At 39.1% G+C, this 18,638-nt stretch overlaps 1 protein-coding gene and 1 long non-coding RNA gene across 4 annotated transcripts in view; one reads left to right on the forward strand and one right to left on the reverse strand.

Annotated features, from left to right (window-relative positions):
- The window catches only part of KANSL1 (KAT8 regulatory NSL complex subunit 1), a 169,919-nt gene that overhangs the window by 145,399 nt on the left and 5,882 nt on the right, over positions 1-18,638 (reverse strand). The window lies entirely within an intron of this gene.
- Positions 123-16,829, forward strand: LOC132511465 (uncharacterized). The gene is made up of 2 exons (XR_009537620.1): positions 123-439; positions 15,907-16,829. It is a non-coding gene; the product is annotated as an uncharacterized LOC132511465 (long non-coding RNA).

Here is an 18,638-nt window from a genome sequence, read left to right on the forward strand (position 1 = left end):
AAAAAAACGCATACTACTCATTTTCCAAATCATTCTTGGAACAGTCACTGTGATTGACTGTCCTCCGATATCCACTCTATCCTAGTAGATTAGTTTCAACCCATTCTCTTTGCCAATGATTGGTTGGGAATGGGCATGAAATGTAATCCTGGCCAACGTGACACGAGTGGAAGCCCACTGGAAGGCCTCCAAGAGAGAAAAGATTCTTCAGTCCTAAAGATGAGATGAGGAAGAAACAGTCCCTTTTCAGGTAATGCTGAACATGACACTTCACACTGCTACAGTCACCTTACAGCAAGCCTGAAGATGCCACCAACATCAAAAAGGGCAGAATGGAGAACTGGCAAGTACCTTGGTCCTTGGTGACAGCATTAAATGATTATATCAAACAATCCTGACATCTGCAAGACTTCTGGACTTCCAGCTACATGAGACCAAGGTAACAACAAACACTTCTTTATTGTTTAAGCCGATTTGAATTAGGTTTCCTATACCTGAAGTCAAAAACATACTGATTATTTTCTCATATTTTAGTGTATTTGTATACTCTAAAATACTTTATGGATAATTTATATTGTCATATTTTATATAACCTATAGACCAGTCCTTTCCTCATATACACAACTCTGTACCCATCCATGTCTTTATCTATGTGAACTTTCTGCCCTGAAAAAGAGGACCATCCCTCCTCACCACCAATCCTTGTTCATTCCTCTCCCCCAATCCACCTCTAATTTATTTTTCCTTCAAGAAAACAGTAATAAGAGAATTCCCTGGCAGTCCAGTGGTTAGTACTTGGCACTTTCACTGCCATGGGCCCGGGTTCAACCCCTGGTTGGGGAACTAAGATTCTGCAAGCCGGATAAATAATAGAATAGGAAAGAAAGAAAAAGAAAACAGTAATAATAACAATAATGTGGATAATTGGCACTGTATTACCCTGCTCTTGGTTAAATGCTCTCTGTAATTCCACTGAGGTTGTTTTCATATACCAATCTTGCCTCCTAAAGCCAGCCTCAAAGCTCTTAAAAGCAGGAACTATGATTATTCCAACTTTTCTGATTTATTACCCTGATCTATATAATAAACACACTCCAAAAAGGCACTCTTTAACTTCTTCACCATATATCTTCTAACAACCCAGAAATTCCTAAGCAGAATATTCTAACACAAATTCAGTATTTCATATGTCCGGACCAATCTCAAAAGGACAAGGGATTATTCTATGTTGTACTTAAAAAAAAAAAAAAAAAAGAAAAAGCAATTATTAAAGTAACTCAGGAGAGAAAGTCCTAAAGCCTAAACCGTTTAGTTTCAAAAGGACAGAGACCCAGTTTTTGTTATTTGCCATTGCATCCCAGGGACCTAGTCCAGATATCACAGAAATGAACACATCAATCTATATAAGACAATATTAAAATTATATCATGGAAGAAACATTTTTAAACTGAAATTGGTACATGCTCTCATGTTAATATTCAGCCAGCTAAATGTGAAGTAGAAAGCCAGGATAAACTGAACCAAAATTGGGAAATTTAAACAAAAGAATTTTGGATATTAGAAGGAATATGGAAGGCCATCTAATATAAACCTCCAGATTTTATTATCAGGAAAATGAAGCCAGGGCTTCCCTGGTGGCGCAGTGGTTGAGAATCTGCCTGCTAATGCAGGGGACACGGGTTCAAGCCCTGGTCTGGGAGGATCCCACATGCCGCGGAGCAACTGGGCCCATGAGCCACAACTGCTGAGCCTGCGCGTCTGGAGCCTGTGCTCCGCAAAGAGAGGGGCCGCGATGGTGAGTGGCCCCCGCTTGTCACAGCTAGAGAAAGCCCTCGCACAGAAACGAAGACCCAACACAGCAAAAATAAATTAATTAATTAATAAAAGTGAAGGCATTCCATTTGTTAAAAAAAAAAAAATGAAGCCAAGAGAAAATAGTTAGGAGACTGGCCAAAGCCAAAGCTGGAACACATGCTGGAATCCAGGTGTCAGTCTCCAATTCTCACTTTCCCCACTGTATCACCTGCCTTCCAGAGTTAGAGCCTCCCAACAGAAACATGCTACTCACCTGGAGAGTAAGAAGTGCAAACATGACAAAGGTATTAAACCTGAACAATACTACCAATTCAGTTTCACCAGTATCAAGATTTGGCCAAGGTAAGTAAGAGAAAATCCTCACATTGTTTACAATAAAGCACAAAGATCAAGATTTTTTTTCACTAAATGGAGGTCTCAACTAATTCACAATATCATATATTCTTATGTATTCAGTCCAATAGCGACAAACTTTCAGTAAGATTAAACAACTTAAGGCATTTGAAAAACTTTTCAATGACAAAGTATTATAAGAATGCATGGTATTCCTTAGTTTCAATCCCACCCAAAAACAAGATAATTTTCTTCCTCATACTAAAGATATATAGGCTCTGGAATTTAGAGAAAGATACTATCTTACCATCTCACCATAGAAGTGATCCAATAACTCATTGAGAAGAAAAACTAATCTTTAGGCAGACTCATGATTTAACCGTGTTAGTACTGAGAACAGTAACTAAAGTTACAGATTAACCCTGAAAGCACTCCTCAATCTAGAAATAATTTATTTGGGGATATTTAAGAAGACAGTACTAAAATTCGACTGAATACAACTGTATCACTTAAAGAAACAAGTCAGGTTCTCCCAGGCCATCAGCTATGTTAAGACTTAACATCCAAGATTGATGGTTTTCTCCTGTGCAGTCCCAGATTTCAAAGTAGGTACACAAGCACTGACTTCTAATACACGCAGTTTAACCAGAACTTTACATGAATATTTTAATAAAGTTTCTCAAGGAGTTAAATTAAACATACAAAAAAACTACTGATTAAATAGACTGATTATTTAGGTGGATTTTAATAAATTCTAATGCTTTGAACTTTAGTATAGAACGTTTTAAAATTCTCCAATAATTAGAATTAACCGAAAAAGTTAATTGACCAAACATAACAGGAGTATTTTAATATACTGATTTTGCAGATAAGGCAATGTCAGATGAAAGAATCTGCATAAGACCTAAACACTGTATTAGATAATAAATGTCAGAACATGCCCCAAATTTACCAAGAAACTGCCTGGCTTCTTTTCCAAATGATACGTAAAGGTAAACATGGAGAACTTCAAGGCAGCTGTGAGCACCCAAGTTGTGAAGGGCCTGATAGTCAGAAGGGGAAAAAATGTTCACAGAGAAAAGGAGGCAACAAGTGCACAAGGCAAAAGGCATTTTAAAAAAAATTTTTAAGTGAGTTGCTGAGTCCAAAGTTAAGATGCAACTTCTAAAATCTTGCTCTGATGGCATAGTGAACCTAGGGATTATGGAGATAGCACATCACACCTGCTCCCTCCAATAGAGAGGCACACCATTCTTGGAAAGGACATTACTTTTTAAATCCACTGATTCCTGGATTCCTGAACTGGGTTCTCATGTAGTGTGCAACATACAGCTATGGACTAGGAAGTAACTGAAGCCACTCAATAGACAGGAGACATCTTGCTGGAGTGTCGATTTAATCAAAGATTATAGTAAAATCAGATACACTTTGTTAAACACAAATATATTACAGAACAACATGCAAAATTCTCATTTTTTCAAGATAGAGAAGGAGTCTTCAGAGAAATGCTCTTTTTGTGACAAGCTGCTTTGGACAACCCCAGATCTTGACAGTACTTTAGGAGAAGCAATTGTAGATAAATATGCGTGCCCAAAAACCCTGAACGTGTAGTCCCTTTATACAAATGATGAAACCTGAAAATATCTAATGTAAAAATTGTTGTGGGTACAATATTATAAATGAGACCATAAGCTACTGAGAGAACATGACTGGAATTCAGGAAATGCTAAAGCCCCTGTCTTATCTCTGTCACTCATTTACTAAGAAATCATATATAATTTTCTTAACAGCACTCTTTTTTCATTTCTGAATTAGACTGAAAAAAATAATAGAACATAATATTCAGTATTTTCAGCCATATTCCAAATTCTCACAATCAAATTTAGAAACATTTATCTAACAAAATTGTCTCAAATGATCTAGCTCTAGCTTCAACTAATAGAACAACAACAACAAATAGCCTAATGAAACTATATCTTCTATGGTATAAAGAAGAAAAAAATCTTTCTGTGTAGAGGAGGAGAAAACCTACTCACACGTCCTAGAATTTCTATGGTGGCAATGTCAAAATGTGATCTTGCTGGTAACATTTAGGCTAGGGCATTGAATTTTTATAACATAACAACAGTAATACTTGTATTCCTGCCTTGAATGACTTTCTTTGATTTTTCAATAAAACTAGATATCCCCTTAAAGCCCTATTATTAATTCCCAATCATTCATAAACATTTACTGAGTGTCTACTGGATGCTAAACACTATAGTACCCCTGGAAAAAAATGCTAAGTCACCATCATAGACTATGTGGTAGCCAAAAAAAAAAAAAAAATCCTTTCTATTCACTGATATTTTAAACAGTAATTCAAAGCCAAGAAGTAGTAAGAGAACAATCAGCAAAATTTTAGTGCTTTATGCTTCCAATTCAACTCTCTTCTGGCCCTTTTGGGAAGCTTTTGTAGACCACCCTAAGAATGCTAAAATTAGGTGTTATTTATGGCATAACTAGAATGAGGTAACAAAACAAGTACCTCAAAAATAAAACTAAGAGAAGAGGTTAAGGGAACCAAGTAGGAGACAAGGATCTCAAGTGCCAGACTTGGTACCTCTACCCTGAACGCCTCAAGATAGGGAAAAGGTCAAGAAAAGGAAAATTTGTGACCTAGTCCAACTGTATTTAATTCTACATCTTTCTTTCTTTTTTTTTTTAATTTTATTTATTTATTTATTTTGGCTGCATTGTGTCTTCGTTGCTGCACACAGGCTTTCTCTAGTTGTGGCGAGCAGGAGCTACTCTTTGTTGCAGTGCGCAGGCTTCTCATTGAGGTGGCTTCTCTTGTTGCAGAGCACAGGCTCTAGAGAGTGTGGGCTTCAGTAGCTGTGGCACATGGGCCCAGTAGTTGTGGCACACGGGCTTAGTTGCTCCGCGGCATGTGGGATCTTCCCGGACCAGGGCTCGAACCCATGTCTCCTGCATTGGCAGGCAGATTCTTAACCACTGCGCCACTAGGGAAGCCATACATCTTTCTTTCATTCCCAAATATTTGCTCTTGCCCCGTGGGAAGGCTTCTAGATTTCTTGTGATTGCCACAAATTTAATAACTCATAATTTCTTAAACATTAGTTGTATTAACTATTACCTTCATTCAGTAATTAGGCAATTAGAATTTAATATTGCTAAATGAATGTCCAAAATTAAACCAAAATTATTTCAAGATGAAGTGAGAATACATCTGAACTCATTTGATAAAGCTGTTATCACCCTGACACCAAAACCAGACAAAGACAGCACAAGAAAACTATAGACCAATATCGTTTATGGATATAGATGTAAAAAATCCTCAACAAAACACCAGCAAGTGAATCCATCAACATAAGAAGGATTGTACACCTTTGCTAAGTGTGATTAATTCAAGGAATTCAAGGTTGGTTTAATATCTGAAAGTCAATTAATGTAATACATCACATTAATAAGGAATAAAAACCATACGGGCTCCCCTGGTGGTACAGTGGTTGAGAGTTCGCCTGCCGATGCAGGAGACAAGGGTTTGTGTCCCAGTCCGGGAAGATCCCACATGCCACAGAGCGGCTGGGCCCATAAGCCATGGCCACTGAGCCTGCGCATCCGGAGCCTGTGCTCCGCAACGGGAGAGACCACAACAGTGAGAGGCCCACATACCGCACAAAAAAAAAAAAACATGATCATCTCAATTGATACAAAAAAAGCATCTGACAAAATCCAACACCCTTTCATGATAAAAACACACAGGAATTGAAGGAAACTTTCTTAACCTGAGAAAAGGCATCTATGAAAAACCCACAGCTAACATCATACTTAATGGAGAAAGACTGAATACTTACTTTCTCCTTAAAACCAGGAACAAAACAAGGATGTCTGCTCTCAACACCCCTATTCAGCATTGTACTAGAGGGCTTCCCTGGTGGCACAGTGGTTAAGAATCTGCCTGTCAATGCAGGAGACACGGGTTTGAGCCCTGGTCCAGGAAGATCCCACATGCTACAAAGGAACTAAACCCATGCTCCACAACTACTGAGCCTGTGCTGTAGAGGCTGCAAGCCACAACTACTGAGCCCGTGTGCCACAACTATGGAAGCCCGTGCACCTAGAGCCCATGCTCTGCAGCAAGAGAAGCCACTGCAATGAGAAGCCCACACACTGCAATGAAGAGTAGCCCCCACTCTCTGCAACTAGAGAAAAGCCCACTGAAGACCCAATGCAGCCAAACATAAATGAATAAATAAAATTTTTAAAGAAATACTAGAGATTCTAGCCAGGACAATTAGGCAAAAAAAAAAAAAAAGAAATTAAAAGCTTTCAGGTTACAAAGGAACAAGTAAAACTACTACAATTTGTACATGACATAATCTTGTATATAAAAAATCCTAAGGAACCCACAAATAAACTATTAGCGCTAATAAACATATCCATCAATGTTACAGAATTCAAGATCACTATACAAATAAATACCAATTGTATTTTGATACAATAGCAACAAACAATCTGAAATGAAATTAAGAAAACTCCATTTATAATAGCATCAAAAAGAATAAAATACTTAGAAATAAATTTAACAAAGAAAATATAAACCTTATAATTTGAAAACTACAAAAATTGTCACAAGAAGTTAAAGAAGTCCTAATTAAGTGGAAAGGCATCCCATGTTCATGGATCAGAAGATGTAACTTTGTTAAGATGGCAATACTTCCTAAATTGATCTACATATTAATTCAATTCCAGAATATCCAAAACAATCTTGAAAAGGAAGAGCAAACTTGAAGGACTCACACTTCCTGATTTCAAAACTTAATTCAAGGCTATAGAAATCAAAACAGTGTGGTATTGGCATAAGGACAGACATATAAATCAATGGAATATAGTTTAAGAGTCCAGAAACAAACACTCACATTCACAGTCAATTGACTTTTGACAAGGGTGCCAAGACAATTCAATGGGAGGCAAGTGAGGTAGGAGTGGGGTTGGATAGTCGTTTCAGCAAAAGGTCCTGGGGCAACTGGATATTCACATGCAGTAGAATAAAGTTGGACCCCTATCTCACACCATACACAAAAACTAACTCAAAATGTATCATAGACTTAAATATAACAGTTAAAACCATAAAATTCCTAGAAGAAAACAAGAATAAATCTTCATTATCTTGGGTTACACAATGGTTTTTAGACATGGTACCAAAAGCACAAATGACAAGAAAAAATAAGTAGACTGAACTTCGTCAAAATTATAAAATTTTGTGCATTAAAGGACCCCATCAAGGGACTTTCCTGGTGGCGCAGTGGTTAAAAATCCCCCTGCTAATGCAGGGTACACAGGTTCAAGCCCTGGTCCAGGAAGATCCCACATGCCACAGAGCAGCTAAGCCCACAAGCCACAAATACTGAGCCTGCGTGCCACAACTACTGAAGCCCACGAGCCTAGAGCCCGTGCTCCACAACAAGAGAAGCCACCACGATGAGAAGTCTGTGCACCACAACAAAGAGCAGCCCCTGCTCGCCACAAGTAGAGAAAGCCCATGCACAGTAACAAAGACCCAACGCAACCAAAAATAAATAAATTAATTAATTTTAAAAAAAAAGGACCCCATCAAGAAAGTGAAAACAGCCCATGAAATGAGAGAAAATATTTAAAATTCATGTGTGACAAGGGACTTGTATCCAGAATATATAAAGAACTCTTAGGACTCAACAATAAAAAGACAATGGAGTTCAAAAATGGCAAATAATGTGACAGAAATAGACATTTCTCTGAAGATACACAAATGGCTAATAAGCATATGAAAAGAGCCCATCATCATTTGCTATCAGAAAAATGAATTCAAAACCACAATGAAAAAAGAAAAAACCACAATGAGATACCCCTTCACACCCACTAGCATGGCTATAATCAAAATGATAAACAATTACAAGTGTTGACAGGATGTGGAGAAACTGGAACCCTCACAATGGGGTATATCCATACAATGGAATATTACTCAGCCATAAAAGGAATGAAAAGCTGATATATGATACAATGCGGATGAACCTTGAAAACATGCTAAGTGAAAGAAGCTAGTCACAAAACAGCTCATACTGTATGATTCCATTTATATGAAATGTCCAGCAAGGACAAATCATAGAGACAGAAACTAGATTAGTGGCTGCCAGGGGCTAGGGGACAAAAGGAAATAGAGAGTGACTACTAATAGATACAGGGTTTCTTTTGGGGGTGTTGGAAATGTTCTAAAATTAGTTTGTGGTGATGGATGCACAACTCTGTCAATACACTAAAAAAAAATTGTATGTTTTAAATGGGTAAATTTTATGATATGTGAAATGAATATCAGTAAAGCTGTAAAAAAAAAAAAAGATGAAGCCAAAATAATACTTAATTTCTAAACTTCACTGTGCAAAAACAATGTTAAACTACTTGTAAAAATATCAGAAGACAAGCCGTAATTCTGCAATTTATTTCCACTTGAGAGATTACCTCAGAGCACTAATGTGCTTCCATGTTACACTTGCAACCTCACTGCCATCAGTATATATAAGCAAAAGTTAGGTCCTCGTCAAACTCAAGTTATTCAACTTACTCAAGTAAATTATTCTAAATTACTTTATGTAAGAATGAAATGAGGAAGATACAACATGTCATAGATAAAATCAGTCATCTATAGGAATGATACAAACTAGGACATCAGTAAGTCAGTGAAGAGTTTAAAGAACACAAAATCCTATTCCTGGAAGAGTTATCTTCAGTGAGATAGGAGTGGAATGTATTATTATTTTAAAAGCTTAAACAAAAGTAGCAATACTATACTCTGCCCAAAGATTATTATAACAGATGGTTGGCAAGGCTTCTGTAAAAGGGTAGTTCAAAGAGAAAAAACTTGGCTTTGTCATTCCCAGTTCTACCTGGAGTATAAAGAAAACTGCCCTGGTTCACAAATACAGGATCTGAGAGGAAAAGCATGTGCTGAACAGGAAAGAATATGCTGATCAGTCAACTCATTTCCGAGCCAGATTGATCATTTTATTTTTGCCCCTATAAATCAACAATTTATTTTTGTTTCATGGTCCAATCAATATAGATGTGATTAGCAGATGAACTATCCCCTAGCAATCAACAGATTGATGTGATTAATGCTAGACTGGCATTCAAGTTCTAGTTCTACCACCAAGCAGTGATGTGACTTAGGGCAAATGACTTCACTGCTCTCAGTCTCCTCATGTAGAAAACAAGACAGCCTGACTAACTTAAACCAAGGTTTCTTCTCAACTCTAAAGCTCAATGATTCAGAAACCTGAAAACTACAATAGTAACAATGATGTGTGGTTCAAGAATCTGTGTGTTCAACACTACAAAACTTCTTTGAAGGGAACTGATATAAAAATTTAAATAACACAATAAATGCTTTCATAAAAAAAAATTAGAACCTACTAAGACATACACATATAACAGAACTTGGTTCTAAATTATAATCAGAAACTGACATATGTGACTCACTAGTAATAGAGATAAGAAACACACTTAACCAATATTCTGTAAAGTCAGGAAAAACTAAAAATGTATTATATGGTTACCCAATTTTAGAAGGAAGATCTAGACTTTGGCTAGATAAAACTAAAGTTATGTTTAAAAGGCAAATGTGTAATACAAAGCATAGAGATGGACTTTAAAAATACTCGACTGTAAGAAAGCAAAAAAGTCAGATGCTCTAACAAAATGTTTAAATTGCTAAGTAATGTGGGGGGAGCGGAGGAGAGTAGGGGTGGGGAGAGGAGAAGGAAAATAACTTTTCTCAAAATAGACAATAAAAATGAGGAAAAGCAATAAAATACCATAAATTATAGCAGATCAGGAGAACTAAGGCCTCTGTAGGCAAAACAACAATTAAAGCCTTGCAAGAGGAACTTCCCTGGTGGTCCAGTGGGTAAGACTCTGAACTCCCAATGCAGGGAGCCCAGGTTTGAACCCTGGTCGGGGAACTAGATCCCGCATGCATGCTGCAACTAAGAGTTTGCATGCTGCAACCAAAGAGTCCGTGCACCACAACTAAAAGATCCCACAACTAAGATGCAGCGCAGCCTAAATAAAATAAATAAATAAATATTTTTTAAAATATAATAAATAAGGCTTCCCTGGTGGCGCAGTGGTGAAAATCTGCCTGCCAATGCAGGGGACACGGGTTCAAGCCCTGGTCTGGGAAGATGCCACATGCCGCGGAGCAACTGGGCCCGTAAGCCACAACTACTGAGCCTGCGCGTCTGGAGCCTGTGCTCCGCAACAAGAGAGGCCGAGATAGTGAGAGGCCCACGCACCATGATGAAGAGGGGCCCCAGCTTGCCACAACTAGAGAAAGCCCTCGCACAGAAACGAAGACCCAACACAGCCATAAATTAATTAATTAATTAATTTTAAAAAATAGATATATATATATGATAAATAAATAAACCTTGCAAGAAAATGCAAAGCCACAGAGAGGTGGTTTAAATATATAAAAAGCCAGATGCTGAATAAAGACTGGATGGAGCACTTGATAAACAGGGTATAAACAGTGATAAGAGCAAGACAACTGACAGGCCTAACTGTAATTTGCTTCAATACTTACTGAAGAAGATATGAGGAAGAAATCTATTTCTACTTTAAAGCATATGAATCACTGACAGTGAATCAAATTCATCATTAAACAAACAAGATGCTTCCAAACTAATATATCAGATGATAGGTAGTCATGAAGTCTCAAAGTACTCGCATTTTAGAAGAATTTATTTATAAAATTATAAAATTGCAAGGAAGAACCTACTGACAGTCATCTGAGAGAAGTGACCTCCAATAAGACATAAGAGGACGGAATCCAGATCTCTTTCCTTTATCAACAACATTTACCCAGCCCCTTGCTCAACTCCTGGCATATTTTGGCACTCAATAAATATTTGCTGAACAAAAATGAACAAAAACATGCCATCAATATAACTCCCATCTATTCAAGAGAAAGGCTCTGGCTGTGAGCTTCAAATCGGTCAAACTGGCAAACCTCTACTACAGGATGAGATCAGAAGACATATCAGCATAAATAACCTTCTGAGGAAAAGACAAACATGTTTTCTAAAAGAAGAAATCACACCACACCAGTCTACCCAAATTCTCTGAGGAGAAAGTATATAACTTATTTAGGCTTTTATAAAAGTCTTAATAAGAGTCTAAATAAAAGGCTATTTTTAAAAAGCCTGAGTGGCCACAGAGTTGAGACTATTTCCCGTGGATGGGGTGTGGTTTATGAGACTGACACACCGTGTACTGCGCAAAGGGGGCAGGTTTACACAGGGCATGACGCATAGAAAACTATGGGTGGACGGACGCTAAGGTACTTCCCCGGGAAGTATAAGCAGACGATTGATCTTAGGTAATGTTTTAGAAATGCTATATTTAACATTTACATAAATTATATGAAAGGTATACAGAGAATTCCCCATCTTGCAGATGGAATGATGAGCTTCCTGACAGTGAAATACTGCACTAAGTTGGAAAAATAAGGGAACTGAGAGGTGGAAAAAAATTTTAAGTATATCAAATGAGAAACATTTGCAAAAACTAGGATGTATTCTCAGTTTAGAGAATACTTTGCAAGCATGAAAGGTATCTAAATATCTGCAGGGCTGTCCAGCAGAAGAGAAACTAGAGTTGCTCCAGGCAGTTCCCGTGTAGACAAAATTAGGCCCAAAGTGGAAACTGCAGAGGGACACATTTCAACTAACATTAGGTCAAGCTTTCTAAGCACCAGACCAGACCTGACTGAAAGGGTGATTCTTACTCTGAATTATCTCTAAGAGCCCGCTGAGATACAAGCGCCTGAAGTACTGCAGGCACGAAAACAGCAGGTATTAACAGCATGCAGCATGGAAAAACGAAAAGTAAAGCATTTACAGGAAAAAAAATCCAAGTTGTACCTAAAGGATGCATGCCTTCTAGTTAAAAAAGAAATTTTTGAATAATTACAGAATGTTACCTAAAGACAATGTGATTTTTGTATGCAAAACGGGGAGGGATTGCAAATTCTACTGCCAACAAGGAAAAGACCGTGAACAGAACATATTTTCCTATCCTTCTAACAAATCATAATTTTAGCTATATCTGAAATGCAGTTATGATTGGTTACCATAAATCCAGAAAGGCAAAGCAATGCTGACAAAGATCCAGAGAAGTATACGTAAATGGAACGACTAAGAGGCTGAAGGAGATGTCACTGGAGATTACATTTTAAAATCAACCATCTTCAACTGAGAAACATGAAAGCCAAGGGGCACTATGATCAAAATCAGAAAATGTATCAATATGGTAAATACTAATTTATTCACCAAATCTTGGTACAATACCTTAAGCTTTTAAACTTGAAAAGGTAGATCTTTTTTTCCACAAAAGACAAAAAGAAAGTTGTAGAACGTGTTATCACCAAGCAGTATTTAGGGTTAAGAATACTCAAGAAGTATACAAATTTTTGTATATTAAGTCCATTCTGGGCTCCTACAGGATAGAAGTGACATCTGAGGTGAGGCCTTAAGTTTCTGAGGTTAACAGCTTATAAGATAATTGCCTCACATCAAAACATTCCTTGGTGCCAACTGAGACATGACAATTGGCTGACAGCCCCCTAACAGACTCAGTAAGGCTTGCTGGTATAGTTCTTTTTATTTTTATTATAATTTAAAAAAATTTTTTTATTTTTCTTTATTTTTGGCTGCATTGGGTCTTTGTTGCTGCACGCAGGCTTTCTCTAGTTGCGGAGAGCAGTGGTTTCTCTTGTTGCAGAGCACGGGCTCTAGGCTCGCGGGCTCAATAGTTGTGGCTCGCAGGCTCCAGAGCACTGGTCAGTAGTTATGGCGCATGGGCTTAGTTGCTCCGCGGCATATGGGATCCTCCTGGACCAGGGCTTGAACCCATGTCCCCTGCATTGGCAGGCGGATTCTTAACCACTGCACCACCAGGAAAGCCCTATAGTTCTTTTTAGTCCTTTATCTATGTACAGTTGACCCTTGAACAACACAGGTTTGAACTGGTCCACTTATACTCGGATTTTTTCCAATCAATACATACTATGCAATGCTCAATTGAATCCCTGGATGTGGAACTGCGGATACAAAGGGCCTACTGTAAAGTTATATGTGGATTTTCTACTGCACAGAGGTCAGCGCCCCTAATTCTTGCATTGTTCCATGTGTGCTATATATATACATATATATATATATGTGTGTGTGTGTTGTGTGTACCTTCTTTATCTTTTATATATTTAGAATCCTTATATATCTCTATATCCTGAATTTTTCATTTATCATATACTCAACATTCTAAGACATTAAAAGTTCTTTAAAAATAGTTTATGGGCTTCCCTGGTGGCGCAGTGGTTAAGAGTCCGCCTGCCGATGCAGGGGACAAGGGTTTGTGCCCTGGTCCGGGAAGATCCCGCATGCCGCGGAGCGGCTGGGCCCGTGAGCCATGGCCGCTGAGCCTGCGCGTCCAGAGCCCGTGCTCCGCAACGGGAGAGGCCACAACAGTGAGAGGCCCACGTACAGCAAAAAAAAAAAAAAGTTTTATGGCTGTATAATAATTCACCCTTAAATACTCCATAATTTACCCATTAATCTCACTGCTCATTCAAGTTTATTCCCAATTCTCACTTGTATAAATAATGCTACAATGAATATCTTTGTTCACAAATCTTTCTATATATCTCTATATTTTCCCCCTTAAGATAAATTCCTAGAAGTGGAATTACTTAGTTAAAAGACAGTTTAAGGTTTTTTGATATATGTTGCCAAAATACCTTCCAGAAAAATTGGGCCCAATGCACACTTCCACTAGCAGTTTTAGAGACTGCCCCCTCACTACCTTTGACCATACACTTCAATTGCCAATTTGATAGGTTAAAAAAAAGTAGTATATCATTTTAATCTGAATTCCTTTGATTACTTATCAGAATAAAAATGTTTCTTATATGCTTCTTGGTCATTTGTGTTTCTTCTTTGTGAACTCTGATCATGACCTTTGTCAGTAAGGCATTTTTACTTTCTTTGGGCCTTGACAAACTGAAAACCAGCTGAGATGGAGTCACATATCAGTGACTTCGGCTCCCCCTGCTGGCCAAAAAATCACTACCATGGTCAAGACCTAGATTAAAGTACCACGTAGACTACACTTAAAAGCTTGCCATTTTCTGGGCTGCTTCTACGAACGCAATTTATACACGGTGATAAAAGATAAAACATTATGTGTCTAAACCCATATTTAACAGAGCTGTGATGGGAAAGGAGAAAGGGGACACCTGATCACTAATGTTTAATGGTTAGTGTCACAAAAATGTTTAAATTATAATCAGTTCACTGCCAAATTACTACCTGGATGGAACATTACAAGCATAAAATTCATTTCTCTATACTTTATTTTTATTACTGTTATTTTTTTTTATGGCCGCACCACGTGGGTACTTTCAGTATCTTAGTTCCCTGACCAGGGATTGAACCCAGGGCCACAGCAATGAAAGTGCCCAACTCCTAACCACTGGACCACCAGGGAAGTCCCTATACTTTATTCCAACAATGTAAAAACATTCTAGTTGCCAGATGACCCTGGTTGTCAGCACACTGGTTCTCTTTTTTAAAAGCAAAAATAAGGAAACAAAAACACCTATGCACCCTTCATCATTCAATGAACGATTTAAAAACAAAACCCTCTTTGTAACCCTTATTCCAAAGCTACAAAGCTGCTCACACTAAACAGACTGGGTCCTACAGTTCCAAAGGGTAAGGCCAGGACTGGCGAATGGATGTAACTAACTCAGCTTTCCCACTGATACCCTCTTAAAGATGCACTTCACAGGTTGGGCAGTGCAGTGCTCAGACCATTCATTCATTCAACACACATTTACTACATGTCATCACTTTGCAAGCAGTGATGATGAAAGACAGGACACAGCCCCTACTCTCAAAGAACTTGGAGACTAGCTGCGCGGAGAAGCAAACCTGCAATCACTGTACAACAGAAGTGCTAGGGATGCACACACAAAGGCAAAGCCTGGGTACGTAGGAAGCTCTCCACGTTAGTTACTGCTGTTACTACACCTCACTGTTATTAAAGAACTAGGACAGGTATGTTTCTAGAACAGGGCAGGAGGTCACTTTAAACAGTGGCAACTGCTTGTGTGAAGGCCCAGGGGCAAAGGAGCAACAAGGTGTACAGAAGGAACTACAAACAGCAGCTTAACGCTGCTGAGCGCAGACAGCTCAGGAAGGAGCAGAGGAAGTGATCTGGGCCAAGGGCCTGTGTGCTTGGCAAGTGTTTGAACTTCACCTCGAAAGCCAGGTAAGCCATAGGGAGGAAACATATGGTCATATGAGGAGACCATTTAGCGCTGGGAAAAACACATTTGCAGATCATCAGTATATGGATGTGGGACTCATACAGAGTGAGACACAAATCTAAGATGTTACTCAGGAACTACATAGGCTGGGAGGAGAGAAGGCCAAGGCAAGGCAAACACTGACTGAAAGAGAAAAAATGTCTGCAAAGAAAACTGAGAAAGAACAGCCAGAGATGACAGCGATGCCGGAAAGAGCCAGCACTCAGATCATCTGTACTGTACTGTGTGCCAGGCACTCATCTATATGCTTTTCATGTATTAATTCATTTCCTCCTCACGACAGTCCTGTAATGTTAAGTGCCATTATTTTTAATATTATTTTTCTCATTTTTCAGGTGAGGTAACTGAGGCACAGAGAGGCACACAGTAAGTGCAGAGCTGAAATCTGAATCTAGGAGACTCACTGCAGAGTCCATGTTCTGTATCACAACTCTACAGTGCCTTTCAGAAATGACGACAGGAAGCCAGGAGGGACCACTACCACCACAGCCGGGGAGAACGGTCCATGGCGTCAAAGACCACAAGGAGGCCTCAGAAGATAAGTGCAGAAAGGGATGACTCTGTAAGGGCAGGTACAGTGGAACACATAGGAAGAAGCTACACAAATACTTCATTGGCAAAGGGACCAGTGGTCGCAGTTCAAGGGTTTTGCGTTCGTAAAGTGAGAGACTTGAGTGTGTTTATAAGCTGAGGGACAAGAGCCAACAGGGAATGGGAGGGTGAAAATGGGTTGGGAAAAGGTACAAATGACAGCCAGAGGTCCCTACAAGGAGGAAGAAAACAGCTCAAGAGACCAGAGAGGTGGCCTAGTATAAGAAGAAACAAATACAGGGACAGTGTTGGGCCCAAGAAGAGTCCCTTCCCTGACAGGCTCTGTGCTCTATGACCGAAGAGGCAAAGTCACTGGGGGAAAGAGGTTTTCTCTGTAAGCAAGGCAGATGTTCCACTTCTGAAGAAGCCCCCCCAGTCAGATGCTTTTAAAGGAACTTCCCTGGTGGCACAATAGATAAGACTCTGCGCTCCCAATGCAGGGGGGGCCCAGGTTCAATCCCTGGTCAGGGAACTAGATCCCACGTGCATGCCACAACTAAGGAGCCCGTGTGCCACAAACAAGGAGCTGGCAAGCCGCAACTAAGGAACCCACAAGCCGCAACTAAGGAACCCACAAGCTGCAACTAAGGAGCCCGCCTGCCGCACCTAAGGAGCCCGCCTGCAGCAGCTAAGACCAGGTGCAACCAAATAAATAAATAATTTTTTTAAGATGCTTTTAGAATTGTAACATTAATTTATATTCTTTATTTGATTCTTTTACTCCTGTTTTCACTCTTATCTAGCTGTCTCATTAAATTATGATCTAGGTTGCAAACATTTCACAAGATGACTTCTAAGCAAGAAAAAAATCTAGCAAAAACTAAAATCACTAGACTGTTCAGAATAGAAAGATAATTTTTTTAAAAGATAATATTTTTCCATTTCTTCAAGTCAAGTACGTGAATATACTCTCTGAGCTTCCAGAACTTACTATGGCTACTCCCACTGTCCTCTGGAGCAAACCAGACAACAATGCCCAGAGCTGCTCTCCCACTCACGGCTTGACTTCTCTCCCCAGCTCTGCCTCAGCCTGGTCAGCACTCTCTCTGGCCTAGTCAAATGGCCTCTCGGCCCACAGTCCAAACAGTTATCCAATATCATGAACTCCTTCACTTCAGGATAGGGAGACAGGAGAAGGAATTTGGGAACTAGCCTCTGATGACAACTAACAAAGCAATTTCATAACACATATTTATCTAAAGCAGTCCCAGACCACTGTAAAAATTGGATGAAAGCAATGGACCCTTCCTCTCCATAACATGCACACAGGCAAAACCACATCATTTTGCATCAGACTGTCAAAAAGCTGTCATCTTCATGTTATCTTATCCATAGAAAAGTCCCTCCAGCCATCGTTAAAGATCTATTTACTCTTCCTTGGCAAATAATTTATATAAGCTTAGTTTGCTGATATCCTAACCTACCACAGAAAGAAGGCATTAAAATAGAGGGGAGAGTTTCTGGAGGCTGGAACAAGGCCAGTAACAGCCAGATACTAAGGTAGGAGATCAGGAAAGTAGATAATCACAGACTAAAGAAAATGAAGACTAGCCCGAGGGTATGGAATACGTGCACACTACTCCATGAATACGGTTTATTTTACGGCCTCCAAAGGCACATGACATTTCAGCACAGTACAATAAGTGGTGGGCATAGTGTAGATCTTCCGTAATTTTGAATTATTACTAAAAAATGAAATTTTGTTCAGAGCACTTTTTTTTTTTTTTTAATTTGGCCGCGTGGCTTGTGGGATCTTAGTTCCCCAACCAGGGATCGAACCCAGGCCCTCTGCAGTGACAGCAAGGAATCCTAACCACTGGACCACCAGGGAATTCCCCAGAGTGCTTTCTTAAAGAGGCAGAAAAGCATGTAATACCTTTCAGAAAAATTTTCATCTAAGTAAACTTTTGAAGTTGTAACACTAGTTTCAGGAGAGGAAACCATCAAACAAAGGTACATACAGGCCAGTTGAGAAAGGTAAGATTTTAAAACAAAACAGAAAGGTCAGCAGCAGCCAGATTATCAGCAGTCTATAAGCTACATCAAAAAGGTTGAACTTTACCCTAAAGGCAAATAGGAGGGGAATGGAGGCAGAGGGCGGGCCAAATCAGTCAGGCCAGAGAAGGAACTTCCTCAAGGTCCTGCTATTTCTTGAATGACCCATACTGTCAACCCCCCAAAGAAGCTAAATGCTGGATTATAACCATGCCGGCTTCTTCAAGTATGGCATCTAATTGAACATAAAACACCTCTTTATTTACACAGAGAAGGTGTTAATTCCACATTACTGAGTATCCTTAGCTCCCAAACCCCTCGAGAGAGAGATACCTGGGCTTAATTCTTACACAGTAAGGAAATCCCAATGTTTCATCAATTTCCACAAAGGATGAGACATGGAGAACAGACTGTAATCTTGACCTTAATTTTTCAAATCAGAATTTTACTGATAGCTAAAAGAAAAAGAATATTACCACCT

The sequence above is a fragment of the Lagenorhynchus albirostris genome, chromosome 20 (genome assembly GCF_949774975.1).
Source record: "Lagenorhynchus albirostris chromosome 20, mLagAlb1.1, whole genome shotgun sequence".
Classification (NCBI taxonomy): Eukaryota; Metazoa; Chordata; class Mammalia; order Artiodactyla; family Delphinidae; genus Lagenorhynchus; species Lagenorhynchus albirostris.